General features: G+C 36.6%; 1 protein-coding gene across 1 annotated transcript in view; it reads left to right on the top strand.

The window, feature by feature from the left end:
• The window catches only part of LOC113519415 (uncharacterized), a 67,980-nt gene that overhangs the window by 16,426 nt on the left and 32,825 nt on the right, over positions 1–18,729 (top strand). The gene's annotated exons all lie outside the window — the stretch shown is intronic.

Genomic DNA, 18,729 nt, shown 5'->3' with positions numbered 1-18,729 from the left:
GCCGTCGTTTCCTTAGTTTCTAACCTAACACTAGAATAGATGAACTCGAATGACCCGGGAATACAATGTGATTATGGGAAGAAATAATTATAAGTAGATATTGTTTTATTTAGATACCTACTAACTTTTTACTCGCTACTCTGTACACGTGGATTTTAGAAGTAGATAAACAAAGTAGTATATTCATTTATTTTAACATTTATTATATAAGTAGGTAGGTATTATATGTATTTATATTGTATGTATTTATATTGTATGTATTTATATTGTATGTATTTATGTAATATTATATTATATATTTTAATATTTTATTTAACTGTATATTTGTTTGTTTTAATAGTTGTAGTACTTCAGCTGCCCGCTAACGACATGCTTTCTAACTGCATTGGGTTGACTGAAAGAGATCTCTGTCAGAGATAAGTCTACCCTTGCTCACAACATTTATAAATAGATTATTTTATATATAACTTACAAGTGCAATAAAGAATATAATAAACAATGAAATACTCGTAGATTCTAGATGGCGTGTCAAGAAAAAAACATATACCAGTTTTTAAGTTTTTATTTTAATGTAACCCTTCCTGCGCTATCGGTATACTCTGGCGGAGTACTAATGAGAGATGATAAGTGAAGATGAAGCAGGTCAGTTAGTTCATCGTGACAAATTGACCAATGAATCGATTTTTTTTTATACAACTTAGAATGGCAAACAAGGTGACGGCCCACCTAATGGAAAGTGGTGACCGTCACCTATACCATAGACATGAGCATTACCATTAGACGCAAAATATGTGTGGAACAGATGTAGGGTATTTAAAGTCTTCCTTTAGTGCAGTAAAATACATTTAAATCCGTCATTATAACTATGGTGGTTAGAGGTAAGAAGAATTACCTTTGTGTATGAAAAAGGATCAGAGTAGCGTTGTAGTAGCAGGTAGGCAAATTTAAATTGAAATAGGGTAAGCAAAACTTCCGCTTTTTAATGGTGGTAAAAATGGACGCTTGCAACACTAGGCAACACTAGGGGTGTTGGTAGAAACCATAATATATCCTTTTTGGAAAAACCCCATACCGTAGTCTCCAAGGAAAACCTCGCTCTTTCCTCAGCCTGAGCGTTCGCGAGAGAAAATTCTTTTGAAAATTGTAAATTATGATAATTTACTTGAATTGTCAGATTATATGTCAGATACCAGTCTCTTATAATTTTTTTTATACAACTTAGAATGGCAAACAAGCTGACGGCCCACCTGATGGAAAGTGGTAACCGTCGCCTATAGAAAAAGCAGTCCCATGGACATAACAGAGTATACTGTTTCGCCCATGATACCCCCCATGCGTTGCAAATCCTGAGGACTATAGGCGATTACTTTATGTCTATAGGCAACGGTTACCACTTTCTATCAGGTGGACTGTCAGCTTGTCTGTCATTCTAAGTTGTATAAAAAAAAAACTCAGTTGTTATTCCTCTGTACCTTGTAAATTCACACCATATCCCACCCTTCAAACCGAAACACGGCCATGCACAACACAACTGTTTTACGGTTGAAACACATTCGTGTTTGTGTGAATGTGACAGAGATACCCAAGCAAACGACTTTTGTACAAAGTTTCCCTCTGGTAGACCGATCAAGATGGTTTACAGGGGGAACCGCGAGGAGGTCCACCTGATAGGGGTATTCTGCTAGTAATAGGGTTGCTAATCCCTATTACTAACAATCTCTTAATTTGTTTTTGCGTGAAAGAGTAACAAATATTCATTCATTCATTCACTGATCCACCTTTACAAATTATTTATATTATTAGAAATTAAAATCAAATTAATCAAATTGCGCGTGTGTACGTGTGTGTGTATGTTTATATTATATGTACCAATTTGGACATAATTATTTCATATTTCGGTTGTTTGCTTGCGAAAACATAGTATACGGTTCCTGTACTTTTTTTTTTGATGAGTGAAAATGGTATGGTAACCCCGCCTGCGCTAACGGGATACGCTAGCGGAGCACCAGTGAAGGGTAATAGATGAGAATGAAAACAGTCCAGTTAGCCCATCATGATGAATTCATCAGGAATTAACCATGATAGTTTCCAGGGAGAACCGCGAGGAGGTCCACCTGGTTGGGTATATTGCTAGCAATGGGATTCTCAGTCTCCATTATTAACAATCCCTTTCCCCCCACGGTTCGTGTACTATAAGTGCATATATGTTTTGTGTACAAAACGGTTTCTAACAAGTAGTATAAAAAATACTAACCGGTACATTTTTAAACGTCATAAATAATAAAATCATAAGAAATACATATATTTTTTCGACACACTATATGTCAATTCTGGGCGAAATTAGAAACGCCGAGTGATTTATGAACGTATCAGTGCCAAATACTAGGCCTAGTATTCCATATCTATTTACGATCGTGTAAACATATATTTATTTTTAAATATATATACAGGGTGAAATTAAAATAATTCTTTTAAAGGAATACTCTACCAGTAAAACCGAAGATTATTTCCAAAGAATGCCATTCAGCCAACCGTGCAAACACAACTGCTTCACAGTAGAAACACGAATGGAACAGAGATACCCAAGCAAACGACTTTTGTACAAAGTCTCCCTCTGGTGATAAAAAACATATAAAATAAAGATTAAATTATAAATTTATTGTAATTTTTTTATCCCATGATTTTTTAAAAAGAAAAGTTAAACTTCTTCACTGAAATATATTTTTAAACTATTTAGTTTTCTTCTTATTTATTATTAATATATATATATATATATATATATATATATATATATATATATATATATATATATATATATATACATATACATATACATTATACATACACATATACATTACTTATTATAGATTCATCGTATCCACCACTGCTACTGTCCACTGCTTGAACATAGACCTCCCCCGTAAAGGGGTAGTTTGCCAATAATTGCCAATTGGCTTTGGTAATGTTTTAAGAGGGACGCTGCTGCCCATCCCTCGACCATTAAGTCCATTATTATTATTTTATTACAGCCTATCTACTTGTAATTTTGACAATTTCGGTACCTTAATCTTATGTTCCATAAAAACAACCGACTTCAATTATAGCAAAACCAGTAAATTTGATTTTAGAACTAAAATTACTCAACCGATTTTGATAAAATACAACTGACGGAGTTATGAGGTAACAAACAAAAAAATACGACCGAATTGAGACCCTCTCTCTTTTTGAAGTCAGTTTACCAGAGGGAGACTTTGTACAAAAGTCGATTGCTCTCTCTGTCCCATTCATGTTTCAACCGTGAAGCAGTTGTGTTTGCATGGCTGTGTTTCGATTTGAAGGGTGGGATATGGCGTGAATTTACTGGGTACAGAGGAATAACACCTGAATCCTTAGGAATGGCAACACATGGGGGGTATCATGGGCGAAACAGTATGTAATGTCCATGGTACTGCTCATGTCTATAGGCGACGGTTACCACTTTCCATCAGATGGGCCGTCAGCTTTTTTGCCATTCTAAGCTGTATAAAAAAAAATTGTAACTCGTATGTTTCTATAGTACACATGTTATTGATTTTTTTATTATCTAATAATATTTAATTTAATAAGTAATTTAAATTATTACCACCACCAATCTGTCTACACACAAAGGTAGGTACCTTTGTGTAGAACACATTTTATAGGCAACTCTTTCTCGTATCGAACTGCCCAATTATGGAACAAACTCCCTTCCCACATACAAGAGAGCCCTTCAATTACCTCTTTCAAGAAAAGGCTGAGGTTAAATTTTCTTTCCTTTGAGTAATAATCTTAATTTTTCATTTTTATAATTGAACTTTCAAATCCTAAAATCATTCAACTAAATTTCTATTGTAGGTAGTGTATTCATTTATTTAACATATATTGTATAAGTAGGTAGATATTATATTTATTTATAGTATATGTATTTATGTAATATTTTATTATGTATCTTAATATTTTATTTAACTGTATATTTGTTTTCTTTTTCATTTAAGAGTTTCCTCTTGTAGATGCAGCTAATTCATGCATCTTCTGCCAGCCAGCTCTATCCCAGGCCATATCCATGATCTCCCTATACGACATGACACCTAGTGTTTCTTTTATTTGTCCTATGTAGTTATTCCTCGGTCTTCCTCTTCCTCTTTTGCCCTCTATTTTTCTTTCTACTTATATTTGTTTATGTACTCTAAATATTAATAGTTGTAGCACTTCAGCTGCCCGCTAACAACATGCTTTTTAACTGCATTAGGTCGACTGGAAGAGATCTCTGTCAGATATAAGTCCACCCTTGCTCACAATATTTATAAATGCATTAACAATGTAATTTTCAAGTGCAATAAAGAATATATATAAATAATATGAACTATTTATAATACGAAGTCAAAATTCGGGAGATTCCTCAAAAGATATAATCATTAACTACGAGAAGAATTCTTAAAATGTTTATGGGAACGGCAGATAATGTGTTTTATTATAAAAATGCATAATTTACTCTAGCATTCTACTTAAGAAGCGGTGGTATTCCTCATTTGTGACGGATAGATTAGATAATGTCCCACTTTGAGAGTATTTTTGTTGCGACAAAAATAAAGGGCAGACATATTCTGTGTCACGTCCGAACGACAGTCGATTATGGAAACAGATTAAGTAAATACTCCATTTTTTTTCTTTATTTAAATTTCTTTTTATCAGGGCAATTAATTAATGCGTTCTCTTCCAGCCAGCTTTATTCTAGGTCATGTCTTTGACCTCTCTATACGACATAACACCAAGTATTTCCTTTATCTGTCCCATGTAGTTATTTCTCGGTCTTGCTCCTTTTTTTTATACAACTTAGAATGGTAAACAAGCTAACGGCCCACCTGATGGAAAGTGGTAACTGTCGCCTATAGACATGAGCAGTACCATGGACGTAACAAAGTATACTGTTTCGCCCATGATAGCCCCCATTCCTGAGGACTCAGGTGTTATTCCTCTGTACCCAGTAAATTAACACCATTCCCATCCTTCAAACCGAAACACATCTCTTCTTCTTTTGCTCTCTAATTTTTCTTCTAATATATTCTTTAAAAAATCCTCATGTCGCCATGCTAAATATATAATTAAAAATCATGCTAAAGTTGTTCATTTATAAAGTAACTTTAAGAAAAAGTATACAAATATATACATATCTCCAGAATACGGCCGCTAGCTGAATTGTATGTGACTAATTCCACTTTTTATAGAAAATGTTCACTCTAGTTTTATTTATACACAATGGAACACGACGAGGATGTTTGTGGAGTAACGCTTTTAATTGCACGAAATTAGATTTTATTGCTACTAATTTAAAGATCAAAGTCACTCGCTGTAAAAACGTGAAATATCGACCGAAACCAGACATCTGCACTTAGCGTAGTAAAAAATGATGCACTGAGTATTTCGTAGTGAAGAATGAGGTAGAACAAAATACGACGCGAATTCCTCATTTTATAACAAAACTGAGCATGTCACTATTAAACTAAATGATTGAAGGCAAGGGATTGTCAGTAATGAGTACTGGCAGCGCCAATGCTACCAATACTCTATCAGGTCGACCTCCACGCGGTTCCAACTGGAAACATGTTCTAACTTCATCTTCAACTATCTTTCCTCACTAACATACGTACTTTGTCAGTATAAACGGCGCAGGCTGAGTTACCATTTCATTAGCATACATTAAAAAGAAATTAATAAACGACTTGCCTTAGAAAATTTATTACTAAACTCTTAATGCATTAAAACTTTGCAATGATAATATCTCTAAACTTTTCCTATTTTTTTTTTTCTTTATGTTAAAACTGCGAATCCATATTTATCCAGAGAACAGAGACAATTTTTTATAACTTATCGACTCATGTTTAAAAAAAAGGCTCGGTATTATTGATAAAACATTTTTTTAATAATAGAATTAGAACATTTTCTTTAGAATATTTAACCCTGTATTAATAATCCTTTCAAACATTTCTGTATTTCATACAATCATATAAGTAATATATTTTTTTTAAATTGTTACAATAATAGACAGTTTTTTTTTTATTAGATGACAATAGAATAGTATTCGCCGTGTGGTCCCAGCATAGAATTGGCCACCCCTTCCTTTCTTGTGGGTGTCGTAAGAGGCGACTAAGTGAGGACGAGGAATGGACAGCAGCGTTCCTCTCTAAACATCTCTAAAGCCTAACTGCGGTTGCCAATCCGCCTGCCAAGCGTGGCAATTATTGGCAAAACCCTCCATGGGGGAGGCTTATGTTCAGCAGTGGACAGTTAAAGGCTGAAACGATACGATACGAATGTAATAATAGTAACATTGCCCGCGCTAACGGTATACACTGACGGAACACCAATGAGAAATGTCAGGTAGGGATGAAAGCTGGTCAGTTAAACCATCGTGATGAATACACCTGGAATTCAGCACGATGGTTTCCTGGAGAGACCACGTGGAGGTCTACCTGCTTGAGTATATTGCTAGCAATGGGACTAGTATTTCGCATTACTAACAATCCTCCCTCCCTTATACAAATGTTTAGTACACCAACTTTGCAACGCATATAAAGTATTTATATTTATATGGCATTGCTTCGTAGATTAGAGAGAGACATCATAATTTTTTTTAATCGGTGATAACGATGGTAACCCCGTCTGCGCTATCGGTATACAATGGCGGGGCGCCAGTGATAGATGACCGATGAGGATGAAAGCAGATCAGTTAGTCCATCCTAACGAATTCGACTAGAATTAGCCATGATGGTTTCCAAGGGAAACCACGTGGAGGTCGACCTGACAGGGTATATTCCTAGTAATGGGGCTATTTAACCCCATTACTAACAATCCCTTTTCCCCCTGAAACATCATAATTATCATCATTGTACCATATACTATACAATATCAGGAGACCACGTGGATGTCTGTCTGGTTGGGTATATTGCTAGCAATTGGGCTTATAGTCTCCATTACTAACAATCCCTTATTTATCCCCCACTCTTTAGAGAGTAGGTAAGTACATAAATCTTGTTTGGGTAGCAGATGCACTTGTAACCGGCGAGCGTGTATGAAATGATTAATGAATTTGGAAGAAGCGAAAGAGGTTTGTTCTGCTTACCCTAATGAGAGATAGGCGTGACAAATATGTATGCATGTATGTATGCATGTATGAATGTATGTATGTACGGTTCAAAAGTTTAATTTTTAAATTAAAATAACTGGTTTTGCTAGGAACTTTTTGGTAGGAAGTCATAATTAAGTAATTTCGAAAAAGCGACTCTGCCCAATTTTCTCGAGGCCTTTCATTTTGAGATAGGGCATTGGGACTTTTAAGGTGGGGCATTGCCCCTCAATGCTCGCCTGCCGGGGGGAAAGGGATTGTTAGTAATGGAGACTAAGAATCCCATTGCTAGCAATATACCTAAGCAGGTCGAACTCCACGCGGTTTCCCCTGGAAACTATCATGGTTGTCATTCATAAACTGATGCATTCACCATGGTAGGCTAACTGGCCTGTCTTCATTCTCATCTGTCACCCTTCACTGGTGCTCCGCCAGCCTATCCCATTAGCGCAAGCAGGATTACCATTCCATTTTCACCTATCAAAAAAAAACGCCCGCCTGCCTAGCTACGGCCATGCTGGTATACCTAAATTCAGATAACATATTTATAAATAATTTTTCAATATCACATGAAGTCAAAATTTTTATATAATATCCCGTAATTCTCGGGAGACACGATGTTTAGTAAACAAAGCTGAGTTAGAAGCATCGTACCGTGTACAAGGTCGTTTTCGATCGGTTTCAATGTGTTAATTTTACTCGGAACCAGAGTGAACTGTATCTAGTTTCATTTTGTTGTAATTTCTTCATTTATATTGTAAATGACCGCTTTTACTGAACATCGTTATAATCATTTCAGTCGTTATCCGTCCACTGCTGGACATAGGCCTCCCCCATAGACTGCCATAAGGAACGGTCCTGAGCCACCTGTATCCACTGTATCCACCTGTATCCCAACAAGTCATTTGAGGTTGTCACTCCATCTAGTGGGGATCGTCCTACACTGCGTTTGCTCGTATGGGGTCGCCACTCAAGAATCTTTCTTCCCCATCGGTTGTCGGTTCTTCGAGCTATGTGACCAGTCCATTGCCACTTCAGCTTGCTCATTCTTCGGGTTAACTGAACATATTTTAATACAAATAAATAATAAATGTGAAAGTTTGTGAATGTGTATATATTTTTTTATTAATTATTGAAAATTGAATGATAACTCCGCTTGCACTATCGGTATACGCTGGCAAGACACCAGTGAGAGATAATAACTGAGGACAAGAGCCCATCGTAATGAATTCGTTAAGAATTAACCACGACGGCTTTCAAGAGGAACTGCGAGGAGGTAGACCTAGCAGGGTGTATTGCTAGCAATGGAGCTACTAATCTCTAATATTAACACTCCCTACAACTCCGTACAACGTGTTTTCAGAGGTGTTACCTCCCACTAGCTTTCAGGTTATAGAATGAGCGAAGGAATGTCGAGGTTTCCCAAAAGACTACAGCATGAGGTTCTTAAAAAAAGAAGTAGAGAAATTTCTTCAGGGTCGGCAACGCATGCGTAATGCCCCTGATATTGCAAGCGTTCATAGACTACTGTAACCGCTTACCATCAGGTGGGTTGTTTGATATCTCAGTGATATAAAACAAAATCAAAGAAATTTAAAACAATAATAATAATAATCTCTTGAATCGACTATTTTTTTAGTTTATATTATATGAATAGAGACATAGATACTTACATAGTTTTAACAGTGACCCAATTAAAACACATAAAATGCATTAAACTAACTCATGGACAACCTCAAAGCGTATCGAAGACGCTAAAGCGCCAGTAATAAAGTTTGAAATGAAGCCAATATGATGTAAAAGTCGCAACCCTCGATAAAACGCAAAATATACTTCATGTGTAAGCGATAAATAAACATACAAATGGATACAGTATCCAGCTTTCGAGGTACAGCCGTTTGATAACAATAAATTGTTGAAATTGCAACCATAGACTAAAAATGCGCATATAGGTAAGAATTCTAGAGACCGTCGTGTATTAAGGCGATACATTCCTTAAAAAGTAAGCTTTAAAACATTATTTAGCAATTAGGGTAATAGTAAAAAATCTAAAGAAAATATATATTAAAATTCGATTCTTAAACTCCAATTCAAATAATAAAATTTTAAAATAAAATGAAAAAACAAAATAATTAATTTGAATTGTAAATTGGATAAATTTAATAAAGAAAATGTATCTATTGTTATCTAAAAATTAGTATCTCGCCAGATCTGATAGACAGACTTTCAAAGTTCATACACGATTCAGATGAAACGCTTTAAAACAGGGTCAGCGAACTTATTGACTGACGTATCCTTTCGTACACTAAATATTAACATATTCAATCTCTTGTTATGACATCTTGTTCAGACCTTATATATATATACTGATATATATATATATATATATATATATATATATATATATATATATATATATATATATATATATATATATATATATATATATATATATATATATATATATATTAATTATATATATTATATGTATTTAGATTTTTTCTAATTATGAAAGAACTACTGCACCAAATTTGATACTGTTTGCACGTTTGTCTTTCTAATGGTTTAACTTAAAATCTGGTATATGTTTTATCTAAATATGTAATCTAGAAGGGACCTATTTAATTAATTTCCTAGTATTGATAATATTCAATAAAAAAGTGTTATTTTGTGTGTGTGTTTTTTTTTATGTTACTTAAAATGGCAAACAAGTTGACGGCCCACCTTTATTTTATTTTTTTATACAACTGAGGTGGCAAACAAGCATACGGCCCACCTGATGTTAAGTGGTTACCGTAGCCTATTAACATCTGCAATACCAGAGGTATTACGCGCGCGTTGCCGACCCTGAAGAAACCTCTTTACCCCCCTTTTGAAGAACTCCATGCTGTAGTCTCTTGGGAAAACCTCGGTAGGAAACACATTCCATAACCTGACTGTTCATAGAAAGAAACATCTTTAAAACCGCGCTGTACGCGACCATTTAGGCTGTAGGACATGAGGATGAACTCCCTGTCGATGGCGACCCGTACGATAGTAGAAAGTGGCCTTAGGCATCATATTGAACAATTCCTCTGAGCACAATCCGTTGTACAAGCAGTAGAAAGAGAGAGCGCAGAGTGAAGCTGTAATATTTTATAGTAGCGGGATAAATCACAGGCGAGCGTTCAATATACAACACACTTTATTTTGTAACTGCCCTCCAATTATTAATAACAGTGCTACCCACTACAATCCTCTACACTAAATTTATAACTAATCTTAACTAAAATTTATAGAAAATATTACAAATTAATTTTAAATCTTATGTCTAGGAAACTTAAGTCTACACATTCTAACTGGGCGAGTTCGGGGTGGTGTCGGAACAGGCGGGGCAAGTGGTCGCTGCTCAGGTGAAAGTAAAGGGCTCCTAATATTCCCTGTAACTTGTTCCGATCGTTCTGTTTCCTGCGGGTTGATATTTTCCTCCTCTGACTCCTCCGACTGTACTAATTCCTCTGTACCTTCTCCAACCTGTGTTGTACCTTGAGAATTTGTGTTTAACGATTTATTTATATCCGGAGTAGAAACAAGCGATAATCGACTACTAGATCGTTTACGTATCTGATCCACATGCCTATGTACTACGTTTCCATCTTTGCTTATAACTTCGAAATTACTCGGCCCTAAGCATTCTGAGATTCGCCCTGGTACCCATTTATCTCCCCTTGAATACTGTCTATACCAAACATCATCATCCTCTTTTATTTCTCTTGTCACCCCTGTTGCCGAGTTTTGTTGACGTTGCTGGGCCTTTCGTACATTACTTTCCCTATCTGGCTTAATTATATCCAAACGGGTGCGGATACGTCTCCCTAACAATAATAGCGCCGGGCTCTCACCAGTAGTAGAATGTTCCACGTTTCTGTAGTATGATAAAAATGCCCACAAGGATCTATCAATGTTTTTTCTTTCTTGTACTGCTTTCTTTATTACTCGTTTAATAGTCCTTACGGCATTTTCCGCTAATCCGTTAGATGCCGGATGATAAGGGGCCGTAAAAATGTGCTCTATCCCGTTATGTTTGATAAAATTTTCAAATTCTCTAGACGCAAACTGTGGTCCATTGTCGCTAACAATTTGTTTAGGTAAACCCCACCGACTAAATAATTCGCTTAGACGATCTATAAGTCCAATAGCCGAAGTACTGGTAACATTAAAAACTTCTAACCATTTTGACATAGCATCAATAACCACTAGATAAGTTTTTCCAAAAATTGGTCCCAAATAATCTAAGTGCAGCCTAGTCCATGGCCTGCCCGGCCAGGGCCACAGGCGGGGCGCGTGTCGCGGCGGCGCGTCCGCCTGCGCCGCGCACGCCGCGCACTCGCGACACATTCGCTCCACCGCCTCGTCTACCCCGGCCCACCATACGTAACTGCGAGCTAAGGCTTTAGATTTGGCTATTCCCATGTGAGGCTCGTGTAACATAATTAATATTTTCTCTTTACATTTATCTGGCACTACTAACCTGTGGCCCCACATGACACAACCCAACTCTTCATATAATTCCTCCCTCCGGTTATAATACGGTTTTAAACTAGAAATCTCACATTGCGTAGGCCATCCGTCACGAATATAACTTAGTACCTTTGATAATAAGGGGTCTCGAGATGTTTGCCGTTTAACTTCCCGATAATCTAATAATAAGGCCTCTTGTACAAAATGTAAATACGTTTGTTCCGGGGGTGTTGGTTTATTTTCTTGTTTACTGCTAATAATCGGCAATCGCGATAAGCCATCCGCGCCATTTTCTTTAGTACCTACAAACTCAATATCAAAAGTATATGCAGAGAGAATTATGGCCCACCTCTGCATACGACTAGCTACCATCGTTGGTATACCCTTATTAGGTCCGAAAATAGATACCAGAGGCTTATGGTCTGTACGTAATGTAAAATGGCGACCATATAAGTATTGGTGAAACTTATTCATACAAAATATGATCGCTAATGCTTCGCGGTGTATTTGTGAATAATTTTTCTCCGTATCACTAAGTGTACGAGATACGTACGCAACCGGCCGCTCGCGGCGGCCGTCATCGCTCGGCTGCGATAGAACACCCCCCAGTCCCCGTGCGCTCGCGTCGCACGTCACGAATAAAGGTTTTTTTGGATCATAATGGGCTAAGACTTCAGTACTAGATAGTGTTTGTTTAATTTCTAAAAACGCTTTTTCACATTCTGGGGACCAGAACCATATACGCCCCTTTTTTAGTAATTCATATAGGGGCACTAGTTTTTGGCTCATATTTTTAATAAACTTAGTATAGAAATTTATTAATCCTAAGAATGATCGTAATTCTTGTATGTTAGATGGTTTGGGTATGTTCTTTATCGCCTCAACCTTAGATGGATCTGTTTTGATGCCTTCTTTACTTATAACGTATCCCAAATACTGTATTTCATTCACGAGAAAAACACATTTACTACTTTTTAACTTTAATCCAAAGCGATGTAATCGAGAGAAAACAGCCTCCAACGCTAACAGATGCTCCTGTTTATTTTTCCCGCCAATAATAACGTCATCTAAAAATATTTCCACATTAGGGATACCTTTTAATAAATCAGACATAGTACGTTGGAATATTCCTGGACTTGATGAAAGTCCATAAACTAGCCTATTGTACCTATATAACCCTCTATGTGTGTTTATGACAGTGTATTTTTTTGTGTCGTCAAGCTCAATTTGATTATATGCTTGAGACAGGTCTATTTTTGAAAAATAGCGGGCGCCGCTTAATTTTACCATAATATCATCTATTCTAGGTAAAGGATACCTATCGATTATTAAGACCGGGTTCACGGTTGCCTTATAATCCGCACAAATTCTCAAGGAACCGTCAGGTTTCATTACCGGTACTAGCGGAGAGGCCCAATCGGAGCAGTGGATGGGCTCGATGACCCCGTCGCGCAGCATAGCGTCCAACTCGGCCTCGACGGCCTCGCGCAACGCGTAGGGTAGCGGCCGCGCGCGGTGGAATACCGGCGAGGCGTCCTCGCGCACCCGCAGCGTCGCCACCCCGCCTGTGTACCGACCCAATCCGCCGCTAAATAGCTCTTTATATCTGTCAATCAATGATTTTATTTCATGTGACATGTGACCAACTTCGTAATCTACACTATGACAATTGCTAAAAACAGGTAGGTTTATTTTTAACTCTGCTAACCACTGTCTACCGAGTAAGGATGTCGTACCTCCCTATTATAACAAATAATTCGAGATTCTTTATATTATTTTTATAACTAACCAAGGGTTTAATTATCCCAAGGGGTTGAATTTTAGTACCATCATAAAAATTTAAAACTAAATCGCTTTTCTCAAGTTGGTGATGTTTGAAATATTTATTATATGTTTCATGATTTATACATGACACAGCTGAACCTGTATCGACTTCCATATTAATCAATTTATTATCTATTTTCATTGGTAGACTCACCGCTCTGTAATCGTTCAAACACAAATGATGAAACTCCTCTTCATTGGTGTTTATGTCACGAGTTAGATCCTCGGTCGCCTCACCGTAGTACAACCTCGTGTTATTGTTGTGACCTCTACGACTACTGCCGCTACGTTCCGGGCATACCCGACGTAGGTGTCCGATGCGCCTGCATCTGCTGCATGTATAATCGCGGAATCGACACACTGTATAATAATGGTCAGCCGCTCCACAACCACGACAATTACGCTCCCAGCCACCGGTGCCGTTGACCCCAGTCTGTGATCCGACTGTTCCGCTCCGCGCGGTGTTTGCCGGCCGACCTCCGCCGCCGCGCTGTCCGTCACGTGTGCTATGTGATCCTCTTCTAAATCGCCCCTGCATCGAATGCACTGGTGGGGCTCCTCCGTCGTCCGCAAGGTTTAAAACCTCGCACCCAGCTGATTTTAATTCCACTGCTGCCGCGTCGCGCTCCGCTGCCTCTAGTGATGTTGCTATCCTGACTGCCGAATGATATGTCAGTAATTTGTCGTCTTCTGCGAATAATCTCTGTCGTATAATATCGCTTCTTAAACCACATACTAATTGATCTCTTAGGTTTTCCTCTAGATCTTTAAACTGACAGTGTCGTGCGAGTTTTTTTAATTCAGCCACGTAACTAGTGATGTTTTCGTCGACACCTTGACGACGCTGTCTAAATCGATGTCTTTCAGCGAGCACTGACGGTGTTGGTTGCAGATGCTGACGTAATAATTCCACTGCATCCTTGTAGGTTAAGTCCGATGGTTTCCTTGGATCTGCGAGATTTGATAACAATTCGTAAGCTTCATCACCCATCACTGATATCAGTGTCGGTAATTTTAATTCCGGTTTCACCTCATTTGCAACAAAATACATATTCAATCTTTCCACGTATGCCGACCACGAGCCATTTCCAACATTGAATTCACTGACTTTGCCTACTGACATTTTTTTCTAAAATTATATTATTCTCCGTCTTTTTAAATATAGTTTTGCACTTCCGCGTAAGTTTTGACTTTAATTTCGTCGCCAATGTAATATTTTATAGTAGCGGGATAAATCACAGGCGAGCGTTCAATATACAACACACTTTATTTTGTAACTGCCCTCCAATTATTAATAACAGTGCTACCCACTACAGAAGCAAAATCACTTCTAAGTCTTAAGGGTTCGATACCGCTTGTAAGCCTGGGATCATCGGCAATTCTCATAGCTCGTCGCTGCAACGAGTCGAAGGGTTCAAGCTGGTATTTAGGTGCTTCCGCCCATAAGTGACAGCAATACTCCACACTACCTGATAAAAAGTGATAATCTCCTATAGACATGTGATGTGTGTGTGTCACCAATTAGAAAATTCATTTTAAAAAGGTTAAGTAGGATATTTTTAGAAGCATTTATAAAAATATACTATTTGTCTTAATATAATATAAAGCAGCCAATTAGATAATTTTCCTCATAACACATTAATTTTCTGAAATGGCCACACATAAGGCGCTACTTGGCTATGGATGTTACAGTGTTGTTATTCTTGTTGCTGTTAAAATCTATATTGTACATAATTTACATTGAACATATACAAAAGAGTATCCTCTGATATCCATGACGCCGTTTATGTGTTATGGAGCAGGGTAAAACACAGTTGAATTCAACTTTATTATTAGAAATCGTCCATATATATATATGTATATGTATATGTATATATATATATATATATATATATATATATATATATATATATATATATATATATATATATATGTATATATATATATATATATATGTATATATATATATATATATATATATATATATATATATATATATATATAATGATTTACTAATGAACTAGGAATATTAAACATCATTATAATGATTAGGTCGTAGGTAGATTATATTGTCTACCTACGACCTTATTGTCTTAGGTCACATACTCTTTATATATGTAACACATGTCTATAAACGACGGTTACCACATTTATCAGGTGGGCCGTCACCTTGTTTGCCAGTCAATGTTAAATAAAAAAAAAATGACACAGATGTCTCTATCGCTTCTGCGTCATAATCTCGCAACATAGAATTACTCGGAAGGTGAACGAACTTGAAATAAAGATATGCATACCGATATCGATTGTACGAAAACCCGCGAATAAATCCAACTATATAGCTTGCACTTGCGAATCGAATCGAATGGCAACCGAATCATTAAGATCACTCGATGAAATCACTACCGTCATGATTGTATTGACAGAAATAAGGAATTCGTATGGAATGCTTTTAACAAGTCGATGGTAACATATTATTTCATAAATTATCTTTATTATAATGAACTAGCATTAGCCCGCGACTTCGTAAGCGTGGATTTGTAAAATAAAATATACACCATATTTTAAATTGAATCTTTAGATGCATAACTGTGAAAACTATTGATGTAATAGTGTTTTACGATACCTGAACAAACATACAGATCATGAGATTAACAAAAATTTTTAAATTTATTGTTTTCATTTCCATTGCTGTTATTAAGATCACTAATATGCCATTATCAGATTTTATATTAATTTGCTGCCTACTAACAAATCTAAACCATAAAAAAACTGTATTCAGTCCGAGCGCAGTTTTTGCGTGATACTGAAACAAATAGACAAAAATCTAAAAATATTGGATTTAATTTCTAAAAAATAGTATAAGATTTATAAAAAAAATAGTATTATATCAGTTTTTTTATTCTTTTATTTACATACATCGTTTATTTACAAATTTATTTCATACTACCTTTTTGTCCTTTGATTTCAGAAGTAGGAAACTTCTAGACAGTGTATCAAACTGAAAAATACACCACTTTTTAAATTAGACCTTCAGGAATACAACTTTGGAAGCTGCTTCCAAGAAGGTGCAGTAGTTTTTGTATGATAGCGGAATAAACATACCAGAGGGAGACTTTGTACAAAAGTCGATTGCTTGGGTACCTCTGTTCCATTCGTGTTTCAACCGTGAAGCAATTGTGTTTGCATGGCTGTGTTTCGGTTTGAAGGGTAGGATATGGCGTGAATTTACTGGGTACAGAGGAATAACACCTGAGTCCTCAGGAATGGCAACGAATGGGAGTATCATGGGCAAAACAGTATACTCTGTTATTTCCATGGTACTGTTCATGTCTATAGGCGACGGTTACCACTTTCCATAAGGTGGGCCGTCAGGTTGTTTGCCATTCTAAGTTGTATAAAAAAAAAGACAAAGAGACAGACAGACAAAATTATTATTACAGCTTCTATTGCTCTTACGAGTATTAAGAACCTTCATATTATTTTTTCTTAAATATCAATTTCAATTTTATAATTTTAGTAAGATTACTAATAATTTGAATAGAAGAAAAAAAAAACAAATATTCTAATTATGTACAACAAATTTATTTAAATACCAACACGAGAATAAACACAGTTGCAAAAATAATTATCGATGTATTTTCAAAATTTATTACCTCGTGTAAATTTAAGATGTTCACATATTTTGATTTAAAAACAAAAATACTAAACTGTTTTCCTTATATTTCTATGAGACCAATCTGAAAAAAAAATTCAAGCGAAATGTGAACCTCTGTTTTAAGTCTATTGAAAATTATACATATGTATACAAAAAAAAACACAACTAAGTTGTGTATGTGTAAAAGCATTTTTATATAACTACCTGACTATAATAACTACCGTCTTCTTTCTTTTCTCCTCAACCCAAAGGTTTTTTTTTACAACACGGGGGGCAATCGAGCACGCGGCTCTCCTGATGGTAAGTGACTACCGCCGCCTATGGTCACCCACAACACCTACGGCATTGCAGGTGTGCTGCCGGCCTTTTAAAAAGGAATATGCTCTTTTCTTGAAGGTTATGTTGTCGTATTGGTTCGGAAATACTGCTACTGGAAGTTGATTCCAAAGAGTGGTTGTGCGTGGGAGAAAGTGTCTTGAAAAACGCACGGTGGAGGACCGCCACTCGTCCAGATAGTTGATTGGTTTTTTGATGGGTGAAAATGGTATGGTAACCCCGCCTGCGCTAATGGGATACGCTGGCGGAGCACCAGTGAAGGGTGATAGATGAGAATGAAAACGGGCCGGTTAGCCCATCATGATGAATTCATCAGGAATTAACCATGATAGTTTCCAGGGAGAACCGGGAGGAGGTCGACCTGGTTGGATATATTGCTAGCAATGGGATTCTCAGTCTCCATTACTAACAATCCCTTTCCCCCCTCTTTCATATTATTTAGTTAGTCTTACTGGATGTCGAACAACCATAATGAATTCATTTCTTACAGAATGCGTTATGATCGTATACCGACCAGTGGGCAACCACTATCTATCTATCTATCTATCCTATTTAAGAGCTACGCTCTTGTCGGTGGAGCTCTTGCCACTCACCTCACTACGATTTTCAGCGAGTCTCTTCACCTCTTGATACGACACGACACCAACTCCTTCCTTGATCTGCCTAATGTAACTATGTCTCGGTCTCCCTCTCCCCCTTCTTCCTTCTATCTTACCTTCTATTATAATGTTCATAAGTTCGTCGTGTCGTATCAAGTGTCCTAACATTTTTCCCCTTCTTGGGCAACCACTAGTCTGCTTAATATTTCTAAAGCAATTTTGTTGTCAACAATAATTAATTAAAGTGGTTCTGAATGTAAACGAACGAGTACGTGTACAGGCAGTTTTCAGAACTCGTATATTCTGGGTGAGTTTTGTAAACAATAACATAACGCTTACGGGTCAAGTCAAAACAGTCAATAATGATGTAATAAGCTAAATACATCTGTATTTAGGTCATCATTAGGTGTAGTTTGTTATGAGCAAAGTTTTAAACAAAATTATGCATTTCGTTAGCTAGTCTATATCAAGGTAAAATGTGCCTTATAATTTTATTTAAAACTTAATAATACTTTTAAATAAAATTACATATATATATATATATATATATATATATATTACTTAGCAACTTAGAAAGGCAAACAAGCAGACGGTCCACCTGATGGAAAGTGATAACCGTCGCCTATAGACATGAACAGTACCATGGACATAACAGAGTATACTGTTTCGCCCAT

The sequence above is a fragment of the Galleria mellonella genome, unplaced genomic scaffold (assembly GCF_026898425.1).
Source record: "Galleria mellonella isolate WM207_F2 unplaced genomic scaffold, CSIRO_AGI_GalMel_v1 utg352, whole genome shotgun sequence".
NCBI classification, from domain to species: domain Eukaryota; kingdom Metazoa; phylum Arthropoda; class Insecta; order Lepidoptera; family Pyralidae; genus Galleria; species Galleria mellonella.
The sequence above is the reverse complement of the archived record's forward strand: the minus strand, read 5'-3'. Positions and strand labels throughout refer to the sequence as shown.